The sequence below is a fragment of the Arvicanthis niloticus genome, chromosome X (genome assembly GCF_011762505.2).
Source record: "Arvicanthis niloticus isolate mArvNil1 chromosome X, mArvNil1.pat.X, whole genome shotgun sequence".
NCBI classification, from domain to species: Eukaryota; Metazoa; Chordata; class Mammalia; order Rodentia; family Muridae; genus Arvicanthis; species Arvicanthis niloticus.
Genome location: NC_047679.1, coordinates 99,956,515 through 99,970,861, shown reverse-complemented (window position 1 = coordinate 99,970,861; position 14,347 = coordinate 99,956,515). Strand labels below are relative to the sequence as shown.

The 14,347-nt window shown below is 38.7% G+C and overlaps 1 protein-coding gene and 1 pseudogene across 1 annotated transcript in view; both read right to left on the bottom strand.

The window, feature by feature from the left end:
• Window positions 1-14,347, bottom strand: part of LOC143435448 (uncharacterized) — a 127,898-nt gene that overhangs the window by 105,182 nt on the left and 8,369 nt on the right. The gene's annotated exons all lie outside the window — the stretch shown is intronic.
• On the bottom strand, window positions 13,469-13,894 carry LOC117694823 (proteasome maturation protein pseudogene; annotated as a pseudogene).

Below are 14,347 nucleotides of genomic sequence, written 5' to 3'. Positions count from 1 at the left end.
TTACCTTTTGTCCTATATACACACATGCATACACACTCATAAACACACACATGTACAAATTCTATATACAATCCATCGAGAAATCATATAATAAAGCAATGATTACCTTGCAAAGTTCAGTGACTTCCAAACTTACTTTATCAAGAACTCTGCTTTATATAACATTGATAACTTCTTTGGAACAAATAATCTTAGAAATACATTTACAAAACCTAGTTTGGCCGAAGACCACTATGTTTGCCTAGTCTCTATGCCACTGTGAGGAGAAAGATGGAGTAATAGGGAAATGTGGCTCAGAACACTGCTTAAACAAAATATAAGGGTTGCATAAGTGCTTTTTTGTTGCTGTTGGTAGTGGGAGCGTCATGCTTGACACACCTAATGCCTTTACTGCATCTTTGGTTAATCATGAAGACCCAGAAAGACATCTAGGTAATCATGATGAAAACAAGCTAATTTTTTTTAATGAACTGATATAATTTGTATCATTGATTTCAAAGATATCATGCCACCATTTTATACCTTGCACAGGCAAGCCTTTTAAGAGAAAAGCCAAGCAAGCTATCAAACAGTTAGCAATCCTTAGTATATTGTTAAGACCAGTCAATTTTTCTACCCTGAACCCCGTCTCCTAGAAAGTCTAACTAACATATGTATCACCTTCATCAAATGCACCCTGGCCGTTTTAGAATATTCTCTAAACAGTTCATTGGAACTTTGGCACAGCGTTCAACAACATATCTCCAATTACTTGTACTAGGAGGCAGGCTAGTAGCTAGTAGGGACTACTGAAAGTGTGCTGAGTTAAAACTGGAACTAGAGACTGAAAAGAAGTCCTCCTCTCATAATGGGATGAGGAGCTGGAAGAACCTCAAACTACTGTGGGTAAACTGTGATGAATATGGCTCTATGTCAGGATGCTAACATGATCTGTACCAGGCTACAAGAAAAAGCTGGAGCACTTCTGTGCTTTCATCCAGAGCTATCATTATAGTATTTCTAAGGCTTCCCCTTATTTCTCATAATCCCATGACCTTTCTCAGGTCTATTCCTCTGCTTCATAGATCTCATAGGTCTCTGCTACCTATGGAAATGTGGAAAGTGCATTACAGGAACCCACTTTACCACTGCTGTCAGTGTTCCATGATAAATGAAGGCACTCAAGTTTATATTGAGTATATACTTCCTCCTGCTCCCCAAGCCTCCAGGGCCACATCAAGCTATTGGTGCTGGCTGGCACTGTTCACCAACCAACCAAAATGGCACTAGATGCTAATGCTCTGCCAGTTCCTGGGGCTGAGTAGCATCTGCAGCTCTGTGCATCACATTTGGCACTCATGGTGTGCTAGGCATCCCAAGTACCAAAGCTGATTTATGTTCCTTGGAAACCCCATGCGCCAAAATTGACCTAATTCTCAATTAGTTAGTCTTATACAGGATTGCCTTCCCTCTTTTATAATACCTCACTGAGAATTTTATAGAAAATAGTGTTTTCTCTGCTTATCTTTCAATATTACTTTTAGTATCCTTCCTATCCGAGACTGACACCCAAAATAACCAGGGAACTAGACCAAAGAGTAAGTCTAAATGATGGATAAGACTATTGTCATATTTATCCAAATACTATAATAACTAATCTATTTTTGGACCTACCATTTGTACATGGCTTTCTTGAGAGATTCAAAAGATGGAAAAATGAGATAGGGGGTCACATCTAGCATTTCCAAAACTATCTATATACTAGTAGAAGATCCAAATTGGGCTCTTGCTAGTATCTCTTGTTATTCCAAGAACATCAGTCTTGCAAAATAACCCAAAAGACTGTAGGAAGATTCATTGGGCTAGACAGAAAACAATCAGAACTCAAATTCCAGTTTGATTATTTATCAGCTATCTGAGTCCAAGGCAGAACATTTAACATCCATTTATTAATTAATTTATTAACATCCATCCAATAATAATGTCCCTGGCTGCCCCTAGATTTATCCATTGAAGAAATATGTACCGAACTTCCTTCCAGAAGATAGACACAAGGCTGGGTCTGTTGACGAGATAGTGAAGTTAAGAGACTTCACTAGCTAAAAGCACACAAACAACACTATTTTAAAGAAAATATTAGTTGGGTTCTTACCAATTTTCCTTTCTTTACTTGTTACCTTGTTCTTTGTAATAATTGTAAAATATGATTATGATTAGAACCATCTTGAAAATGACAGGGAAACACTTATTTAAATCATGTATATAGAAAATTATGGATTTAGAATTGAAATACAGATGTATCTGATGACAGAATCTATAATTTTTACATTAGACCATACTACCTTGTATATATAAATTTTTGTAATGTAAGATAAGAAATTATTCATTTGTAAGACTTAGATGAAGAGCCATGAAATCAAATGAAATGCATATAGAAAGGTTTTATAAACAGTCAAGCTGACTAAATTGTAAGATGCTTCTGGTATTGTCATCAGGGTAAGTGGTCTGTAAAATATGCTGTAAATAGGAGTTAGCCAAGCCTGGGTAGAAATAATAATAATAACAGTATCTAAATTTTGCTTCAATAGATCATTGAAAACCAAGCAGTACTCTCAATAGCCTAGCATATGCCCATGGGGGTGGGTAAATTATTTTAAAAGATAGAGAGTCCCCAAGTCTTAGTGTTCTACATGAGAAGAATGAAAATGAGTTCAACAGATTACAACAGACTAGATGAATCCCCCAACAGGACATGTTAGAATGGGTTAGTTGGATCACTTGAAGCGGGTGGGGAGATGATTCAGTAGGTGAGTACATTGCCTCTTACACAAACAGTGATGAGTTCCTATCCTCAGCACTCACATAAAAGCCTGACATAGTTGTGCATGTCTGTAGCCCTAGAACTGGTCTGAGAGAAGTGGAGAGAATTGGACCCCAGAGTTTTCTGGCCAACCTAGCCAATACAAGTTCAGTGACAGACTTTACTTCTAAAGAAAGTGTAGCAAGTGATAGAAGACATCAGACATTAGCTTTTGGCCTCCATATGCAGGTGGCACACAGACACACACACACACACACACACACACACACACATGCATGCACGCAGTCCATGATGCAGTCTCTCATTCAGAATGGTTGAATCACTGTGACTACTTTGAGAAAAACCATGTCCTCAAGTGGGAAGCAGATGTGTTCAGAAGCCCTTTGGAGGGATTGCAAAATCTAATAATTGTGTTTTACATATTTTAAGCAGAATCTGTTTTCCAAACTTTGAAGTGAGCATAGTTAGAGTACACTTGAAGTTATCATTCAGCCATGAGGCTAATTGTATTTGTATGGTTTAGGAGCATGACTTGAAATACTAAAGACCTCTACCTGCTCCACTCTTGAACAAGTTAATCTCTTAGACTCAGTTTCATAATCTGTAAAATTGAGATCAATCAACCCTGTGTAGTTGTCATTAGGATGAAATAAGTTTAACACTACAACACATAGAAAATATTCAACACATGGTAAAAAGCCCTGTTTGGCTTTTGAGATTTTTTAAGCAGCCTGTCTTGGAGGACTCATTCTTTTGACTTACTAGGAAGGGCACATACAATTCACTCTAGGCATTTTGCTTGTCTATTGCATAACAACTTACTGCAAAATGTTACCAACTTAAAGCAACACATATCTATTATTTTGTAACTTTTGTGAGTCAAGAGTTGGGGCATAGCTAATTGGGCCCCCTACTTTAGGGTCTTTCACAGACTATCAATAACTAGCCAAGATGTTGTCTTAGCTAAAACTACTACTGAGGGAAAAAACCACTTTCTAGCTCACTTGTGTAGTGGTTATGAGGATCTATACAGACACCAAACCCAGACACTAATGCAGATGTCAAGAAGGACATGCTGACAGAAGCCTGATATAGTTGTCTCCTGAGAGGCTTTGCCAGAGCCTGGCAAATCAAAGGCGGTTACTCACAGACACCCATTGAACTGAGTATGGGGACCCCAATGGAGGAGTTAGAGAAAAAACTGAAGGAGCTAAAGTGGTTTGCAACCCCATAGGAAGAACAATAAACCAGCCAGACCCCCCAGAGCTCCCAGGGAGTAAACCACCAACCAAAGAGTACACATGGAAGGACCCATGACTCCAGCCACATATGTAGCAGAGGACAGTTTGTCAGACATCAATAAGAGGTGAGGTCCTTGGTCCTGTGAATGCTGGATCCCCCTGTGCAGGGGAATGCCACAGCAGTGAGATGGGAGTGGGTCAGTAGGAGGGGAAGCACCCTCATAGAAGCATGGAGAGGGGGCATGGGATAGGGGTGTTTCTTAAGGGGAAGACAGGAAAGGGGATACCATTTGAAATGTAAATACATAAAATATCCAAGAAAGAAATTTGTAGGCTATTGAACCAAAGTCTTTGCAGGCTATTCATTAGGGGACCATATGCAGTTTTTTGTCAAAATTGGGACTTCTATAACGTAGTACCTGCACTCCATCAAAGCCAATGATAGAGTCAACTGGACAAATAAAAGTGACAGGCACATACTCTAGTATCAAAATTATAGCCCCGGACTTTTTGCTGCATTCTATTTCAAGAGCAGTTAGGTCAAGGTTACATTTATAGAGGATTACACAAGGTATAAATACTGCATGGAGCTCACCTGAGAGAGTCAATCAACCACACTCAAGAAAGTAACAAATTTAACAGTCAAATTTCCTTGAGGAAATACGTTTGTTATGATTTCAATAGTATACACTGTGTATATCAAAATATCACAAAGTAGCCCATAAATGAGTACCTTTTGTGTATTGAGTTAAATATATTAAGAAATATCTAGTGGGCCTTAGAGCATAAAAATAAAGCATAAAGCTATGGATTCATAAAGTCGTATGCACAAGTGACATGAAAGCGAAGAAGAAATTGTCTGGGAGCACAAATGAGAAGAGGTGTCTGAAAAGGGGAAAGGAGCCATACAACTTTTACCAATAGTAAATAATTGTATCTCTGTGTGTTTGGGAGATTTTGTCTCAATAATAAAAGGGTTGTGTCCTTTGGTGACAGTTTCATTTTCTTACATTTATTTTATATAATAAGATTTTAATTAGTGGTCATAATTATTTTGCAGATGAGAAACTGTAGCTTAGAGAGATTAAATACCTTGCTCAAGGTATCTACAAGCAAAGTAGCATCCGAATCCAAATCCACATGTCTGTTAAATTTCTGCTTTTTCTATAGTAGCAGGTCTGACACACATACACATATATACAGACAACATTTAGCAAATTAGTGAGTTTTCCAGTTAGTGTTTGTGTTTTAGTATTTTTCTCTTCTGTCTTTTCCTTATTTTTTATTTTATGTGTATGAATGTTTTAAAGCCTGAATGTATGTCTGTGCACTCTATGTATGCTGTGCCTACAGAAACCAAAAGAGAGAAACTATTCTCCCCCCCACCCCCATATTCAAGTTACAGACTAATGTGAGCCACCATGTGGGTGCTGGAATTGAACCTGGGTCCTCTAGAAAAGCAGCAAGTGCTCTCAATCACTCAGCCTTCTCTCCAGCTTTGCTTTAAATACCTTATCTTTTACTAAGCACACATATTCCTGTCTTTCTCACCCACACCCCTAATCCTTGCCATAAACTCTATCGCTTCTAAAACTGGTAATAGCAGTCATTTAGAAATTTTTAAAAGTTAATTCATTATTTATTCAATATATATAAGCACTTGCCTACATGTGTGTCTATGTACTGCCTGCATGCTTAGCACCTGTAAAGACCAGAAAAGGGCCAGTTGTCTAGAAATCTAACACCAATTATTTATAACTAGTAGAAAAATCATCTTCTTTGTTCTTCAGTAAAGTGGGTAATATGTTGTTTTCTGATAGTCTTTAGAGGCTAAATATAACTTTAGATAAATACTAGTCAGGGTTTCTTTTGGATGCCATGTTTGTAATCTTTTTGTCAGTGTTCAAAAGGCTAGGTTTTCTGTATGACTTAAAGTTTTTATGTATTAAGAGAATATGAAAAAAGAGAGAATATGCATGTATTAAGAGAATATATATTAAGAAGACATCTAAGGGAGTGTATATAATCTTCAGAATAGAGGGCAACATGAAGAATAAATGAGAGTGACACAGGAATCGCCTTCATTCCATTACAAAAATTATTTGTTACATCAAACAAAACAGAAAATTTGTGGGCATCTGTATAATCACCACCGAACATCCAATGCACACATGAGGAAAATTAAACCCATGAGATACTGAGTGGGATGAATTTTATGAGGCATAAGAGAGAGTTGCATTCAGGGAGCAATGCCATATAGCACACACCCAAGTGAGCATAAGCTCTTCCAAGCAGACACTGCCAGATGGACTCACTTCCGATCCAGACTAACTGTTTGACACTACAGAATGAATTCTGTACTACATCAGGTTTTTCATGGGCATATAAAAATCATATCCATCCTGTCCTCATCTGTGGTTTGGCCGGTAAGCTTTTTTGTAGATCTTAAAGGTATGTTATTTACCAAGGCAGGATTTGTGAATTTGACTGGAAATATCAGCATGTATAATATATTTCTGCCTATATTTTAAGGATGTATATTTTAAAGGTGGACATAATATGACACTATATGCTCATACTATTTTTGAAAGGATGTATGGAAAAATAGTAGTTAACTCTCTAGGGAAGTGAACTGGACTACTAGGAAACTATGGAGCTGAGACAAATGGGAATGGGAGACTTAATTTTTCATTCTAAAGCCCCAGGTACAATTTTAGTATACTAGGTTTATATAACACATTTTTACGTAAACCATTATTAAGTATTCAGCAAACACATACAGGGTTCTTAGCCATGTATAGGCACTACAGCTTCTTACAGACTTTTTGTCAAAATAACATGGAGGGAGTTTAAATGAATAGCTGAAGCTCTGGAGTCAGATGCCGTGGGTCTGGACAGTGCAATGGAATGTGCTAAGGCTTGATCAGGCCTCAAGTCACACAGTTGGCCAGCAAAGCTAGGTGCAGAGCTGACATTTCTACTCCTCTCTTTAATTTATTCCCCAAGTAGAGGACACTAAAACTAATCCATATGTCTCACCATTCTCCATGTCTTTCACTCCCTTTATCAATCTATAGCATATCTACTTTCTTCTTAGCATGAAGAGGAGAAAACCCAGTTAAGAGGAAGCATCAATTGGGTGTTTCTAAAATAAAAGACAATAGACTCTGGTTATCAATAAAAGTCAATCTCACTAAGAGAATTACTTTCCAACTTGGTTCAAGAAGATAGATGCTATTGGTATTTAAATGGATATTCTCCTTAATCTAGAATGGCATAAATTTCCATAGATAAAATAAATACCTAAATGGCAGCCTCCAGGATCTTGTTCTTATTCAAATTTACAGTTCTTGGGTGGCATTACTTACTCCATTAATGATCCCTCATTTCTGGTGTTGTGTTTTAGGTAATCCCAGTGCTCAGAGGAAGGTGCTGAAGCAGGATGGCCACTACAAAGGTGAGGCCAGTCTGGTCATCCACGCCCATATAGTAAAAGTCTGTCTCAAATAATACAGACAAAAAGGAAAAGACAGAGAAAAGGAGGAGAGAAAAGCAGAGGAGAGAAGAGCAGAGACAGGAGAGGAGGGGAGGGAAGGGAAGAAGAGGAGAGGAGAGGAGAGGAGAGGAGAGGAGAGGAGAGGAGAGGAGAGGAGAGGAGAGGAGAAGAGAAGAGAAGAGAAGAGAAGAGAAGAGAAGAGAAGAGAAGAGAAGAGAAGAGAAGAGAAGAGAAGTCACTACTTACTAACATAAACAAGGTATTATCCAGAAGTGGATAGACTACAGTGTTTTGTAAAAGTAAGTGAGACTTGATTGCTACAAATGGTAATGCATGCCTATAATTTCAGCACTAGGGAGACAGAGTCAGGTGAATTTCTGAGTTTGGAGCAAGCTTGGACTACATAAAGAGTAGCAAACCAGCCAGGGTTACATACTGAGACCTCATCTAGAAAACAGGAAAACAAGAAGAAAAGAAAATGGGGAAAAAGAGAAACGACCACATCAGAAACATGCATTACTTACTACCCCCACTTAAGACCTAGGAATTAAAAAAGAATTTTTTTAAAGCCTGGGGGCTTTTAGTCCCACACATTTTGTCCCAGCATTGGGGAAGTAGAGGCAGGAGGATCTCAGTGAGTTGAAGACCATCCTGGTCTACAGAGCTAGTTCCAGGACAGCCAGGGCTTCACAGAGAAACACCCTGTCTTGAAAGAAAATGAGAGAGAGAGAGAGAGAGAGAGAGAGAGAGAGAGAGAGAGAGAGAGAGATTGATTTAAAAATAAGATCCCAGGGGCTGGAGGCACCCGGAAGGTGGCAAAAAGAAGCCCCTGAAACAGCCCAAGAAGCAGGCCAAGGAGATAGACGAGGAAGATAAAGCTTTCAAGAAGAAACAAAAAGAGGAACAGAAAAAACTTTTAGGAGCTAAAAGCCAAGGCCGCGGGAAAGGGCCCCCTGGCCACAAGTGGAATTAAGAAATCTGGCAAAAAGTAAGCTGTTCCTAACATCAGAGGTGATGGTGACCCTCCCCTTCCATTCCTATGTAAACATCTGGATTCCCTGCAATAACATCTTTGCCACTACAACTACAATGAAATGTTACCCTGTAACCTGTCAAACATCTGGATTCCCTGCCATAACATCTTTGCCACCTAATAGCTAGAATGAAGTGTTACCCTGGAGCCTGTTGTTGTACATTGTAATAAACTTTTGTAAAAAAAAAAAAAATGAGTAAAGTATCATTGTCTCTAGTGTTCAGCAGTTCCTACCTCAGCTGTGAATTTAAAGTGAACCCAGTCAAGAATCCCAGCAGAGCCTACTGTTACATCTTCATTGTATTCTGAATTCTGTGCCACTTTGAATTAAACCAATTCATTTAAAAGCCAAATAAATAAATAAAAAATAAAATAAAAATAAGATCCCTAGACTTCTTCTCAAGTCTACTAAATTAAAAATCTCATATTGATTCTGTATTTGCTAATATATGCTGGAAACTGTCAAACACTTTATAAGCTTTAATCTCATTTAACCTTAACAAGTTTTAAATAATATTATTATATGATTTGTAAAGATCCTGGACTACATTCAATACTCTCCTTGTGACATATGTTTCTTCATTATTCCTCCTTGGTCCAGTAGCTCTTAGGGGTGGCTCAAGTTGTTTGGGGATCCCTCCTCAAATTTCCATCTTTTATCTCAGGGCTTCCACTATAGAAATAAAAATCTCAGCTAAATCCAGGCAAGATCAAAGCCTACACTCATCCCTGTTCCTCCTTAAGACTACTTAGAAACTTGGATCTGGGTATAAGGAAGAAGGCAGAGGAACAAGACAGAATAATGGAAACATAAAAGGACAAATATTGCTCATGTGCTCTCATATGTGGATCTCTCTCTCTCTCTCTCTCTCTCTCTCTCTCTCTCTCTCTCTCTGTGTGTGTGTGTGTGTGTGTGTGTGTGTGTGTATAAAGCAGAATCAGGATTACTTTTGAAAGAAGGTAACTAGTGGGAGAAGAAAAGGGGAACAAGGGAAAATGATGGAGAGCAAACATGAGCAAAACGAAATGGGAAAAATAATAGGAAAAAAAGGCAGCAATCATAAGACTGTCTTTTGAAGGCAAAGAGTGTTTCTTGGTCTGAAAAATAGCAATCTATGTCAACTGTTCTAACTGGTTAATTCTTTTTTTTTTTTTTTTTTTTTTTTTTTTTTTTTTTTTTTTTTTTTTTTTTCTTTTTTGAGACAGGATTTCTCTGTGTAGCCCTGGCTGTCCTGGAACTCACTCTGTAGACCAGGCTGGCCTCGAACTCAGAAATCCGCCTGCCTCTGCCTCCCAAGGGCTGGGATTAAAGGCGTGTGCCACCACTGCCTGGCTTCTAACTGGTTAATTCTAAGAAAGACAATAGCAAGTACTTACTGAACACCATATTCCAGGCACTATACTACATATTTAAAATGTGTTCACTTAATCATAACAATAGTGTTATTATCCTCCATTTTATGGCTGAAAACCCTGAGGCCCAGAATGACTTGTCAGAAATAGCTCTGCTCTTAACTGGTAGAACTAAGCTCAATTTCAGGATTCCTGAGTTCTTATAATTAATCACTCAGTCAAGATGAGAAGAAATATAACCTGATATATACATATATATATATATATATATATATATATATATATATATATATATGAATGATAGGATTTGTGGACATTTGAAATTAGGAGTGTGGTGGATGGGGTTAGGGAGTATAACCATGAGTGAGAGAGAGATATGCTCCTAGCCACATGAAGCAAATATTGTGAATTACTTGTATTTTTATTATAATCATTATTGGTTTAAATATATTTTTCACTTTTGAATTTTATACATGCAATATATTTTGACCACACCCACCCACATCTCTCAGATCCACCGCAGCCTTATTGCCTCCAGTGTCGTGTCCTGTTTACTTTCTGTAACCTACTGATTACAATTTGTGTTGCTCATACCATGCTGGGTGTAGTGTCCTCCAGTGGAGTATGGTTGAAGCATCAGGAGCCACAACCTTAAAGAAAACTGATTCTCTTCCCTCAAAAGCTATCAACTGTAAGTAGCTCCTCAGCTAGGGGTACAGAATCAAGAAAACTGGCTGCATATTTTTAAGATGACTAATTTTGGGGAGTGGAGACATGGCTCAATAGTTAAGAACACACAGTGTACATATGGAGGACCAGTGTTGGTTCCAAGCACTCACAACATACAACCCACAAACCACCTATAACTTCAACTCTAAGAGATCTGATGCTGTCTTCTAGACTCTGAGGGTACCTGCAGTTACACATGAACATACTCACAGAGAGACATACTTGACATACATATGTGCACATAAAAGTCAGTCCTTCACAGAAAGACGATACCTTCTTACACATTCTTACACATTTCTTTTGGTAGCATGGCTCCTGTGAGAGAAAAGTTAAATTCACAAAAAAGGGGATCAGAAGTGATCTTTTGGAGATAACCGGAGAAGCTGTTGTTTACACAGCAGTCTAGTGACTTCTCAGGGGTCAACTCTCACTCTTTGTGTTGTCCCACAAAGTACATATTTCTACCTTAATATCTAGACCCAAGTAACCACAAATAGATAAGCCATTGTGAAACCCTGCATCTTACTCAGAGCTCCTCCGGTATTTTTTCCCCCATCAGACTCAGGCAGAGTCACATGGGGGACGTGGGATTTGAACCGGGAGAGCAAAGGGCGCGGGGGTCGCCCCCTGGAGGCGGAGCCTAAGCCACTGTACTACCTCTCGTTCGCTCCTCCTCTGGTATTCTTATGTAGATATTTTCAAAATGCCCCCCAGCCATAAACACTGCTAGTGACACTGTCAACTAGTACAGATACTGTAAGAATCAGTATAGAAGCCAGGCGGTGGTGCTGCACGCCTTTAATCCCAGCACTTGGGAGGCAGAGGCAGGTAGATTTCTGAGTTCGAGGCCAGCCTGGTCTACAGAGTGAGTTCCAGGACAGCCAGAACTACACAGAGAAGCCCTGTCTCAAAAAACAAACAAACAACAAAAAAAGAATCAGTATAGAAGTTCCTCAAACAACTAAAACTGGAATCACCCTATATGGATATGACACCGACACTGATACTCACAAATCCACATTTACTACCACACAATAGCCAAAACAAGGAACCAGCCTACAGGTCCATCAACAGATGAATAGATAACAAAATGGAGCAAATATATTCAATGGAGATTTATTTGGCTGTAAAAAATAGACAATTATGACATTGCAGGAAAAATGAGTAGAACTGTAAGATATTATATAAACTAGGACTCAGAAATACAAATGTTGCATATTTTCTCTCACATAGAGAGTCTAAATTTAAGTCTATATGTTACATGAAGTAAATATGGCCACATGAGAAGGCAGGAAGACCTCTAAAGAGAGGGATAAAGAAGGAGATAGTATTGGGATATTTATTATGAAAACAGCAGAGGGAGACTCTTTAGGGATAGAAAAGCAAGAAGAGCTAGAGGACAGGGGAGGCCAGTGAGGGTCTGATGAGAACATAATACAGTGATACAGATTTATGAAGATGTCTGCATCAATCAATTTTTGTATGGATACTAAAAAACTTATTTTTTAAAAAAGAAATACCTCTCAAAATACACTTTAAGTTCAAATAAGGGCAAAGACTTTCTGACAACCATAATCAAACTGCTATGAGAAGCCTTTGTCGTCAGTACATGCTGTTGTTTTCAGAGAATTCAGAAGCCCAAAATCTGTCCCCTTGGAGCTCAGAACTGTGTTCCTGGAGAGGAAGCACAGATGTGCCCACTGTGAAACCAAAGAGACAGTGACAGAGCTCAGCAGGGCAGAAGCACCTCTTTCAGGCTGTCACCACCTGTCCTTCCGGTGACTGCAGTACAAGAGGTAGGAAGGGAGGGACAAAGTGAACTTCAACTTCCTCAATAGTCAGACGCTGGAGAAGGTATGACCCGTTAGAGCCAGATGGTTCAGTATCATCTCCATCTTGGTCTGTTGCTTTGCAACTTTTTCTCTCACCTGTTTGGTATCTCTTGAAATGCATAGGAAACTATATATCCTAACATACATATACAGATATAGACACCCACCATCTTTATCTGATTCACTCTGTGAATATGACTTCAATAAAGCCAGTGCAACTACAAAAGAATACAGATACAGGCTTAAATTTGAGTACTGAATCAGTTGTATTTATCTATAAATACTCACATATGCACACACACACACACACACACACCTCCTATAAGCACTCCATTTCTTACCTAAATATGCTCCTGAAAATTCAGTAAAAATCAAAATGAATATCAAAATTACAGGAAAGCCAAATTAAACTCAAATTCAGATGACTTAAACTAAATTATTTCCACACATAAGTGCACTTACTACTGTAAATAATAATAAATAATTTTGATAGTGCACATAAGAGCACAAAGATGTTATCATTAGTCATTGACCTCGTGGGGATGCTGATGGAGATGATTGAAAGGGGCTCTACTGCAAGCCATCTTTATAGCATGATAAATTCTTCCTTAGTGCAAACATTTATACAAATAGATTATAATATATTTGGTATTAATGATTCTTACATTAGAACAAACCTATGTACATAAGATTGAGATTGTACTTCATTTCTATTATATCCACATTAGACTATAAATTCTTTTTTTAAGGAGGCTCCTGGGAACTTTATTGCGTTTGTAACATTTATACAAATCACATTTTCAGAAGTTGGGCTTTGCTGTAACCTCAGGGCTTAGAAACCACGTCTAGGCTTTCAACTGACTCACAACTTCAAACCAAGCCCCAAACACTTCCACATGACCCAGGGATCCTCTCAGTACTTTAATGCTGTGAACATCTAGCCGAGACAACTGCACATCTGTCATTCCTGCATGGCACCCTGTATTACAGCAAGCCCAGGTTATAGTCCGCTATCATGTGTGGCTCGCCTATCAGTTCACTTTGTGGTAAATCATTAAGGATGTCCTCAAAACCAATGGTCTCCTTGTTGCCCCTCAAAATATCCAGTGAGAGGTTTGAGCTCGGAAGAAAGGGAAGCTGCTGAAGCTGCCACACTGCCTTGAACTCCATCTGTAACTTCAGGGGTGCAAAGAGAACCTGGATGCTCCTTGGGGTGAAAAAGTACATCTTGTCCTGGTTGCACTGGATTTTTTTTTCTGATAATTCAAGAGGGTGACTGGGCAAAAGTTCATGTCTCACACAAGAAAACCCTTTCCGGAGAAGATCATGACTCTCAAAAGGCCCACTGGCTGAGAGCTCCATAATTGGAATCCTATCCTTCAGCTGTGACCCAAGGCCTCTGGAGTTCATCTCGGAAACAGCTCTGCGAAAGCCTCTGAACCTGCTATCGACTATAAATTCTTAAAGCAGCATGGTGTGTGGCATTGCAAGTCAGGGCACTGAATGACAAGATGTTTTAATTCCTCATCTGTACAAAGTGGCTACTTTTCATTGTTCCAATTTCCTCACATATATTATTACCATCGCCCCTGACTGGGAATTTTAATTGCACCTGAAGTCAGCGTTCAAGTCAGGTTTTGAATCTTGGTTGGCAAAATAATAATAATAACAATAATAATCGTCCTTGGCAGATAGATGCCATTTGCATTAGCTTTGTATTCCTGAATACCCAAATTACCACAAACTTAGCAACATAAAACACTACATATTTCTAAGAACCCTGAACTCATACATGTTTTATGATGTGAGGTTTGTTGTATTTGGTTATTCAACAGTTCTCACCCATTTGCCAACCACACATGT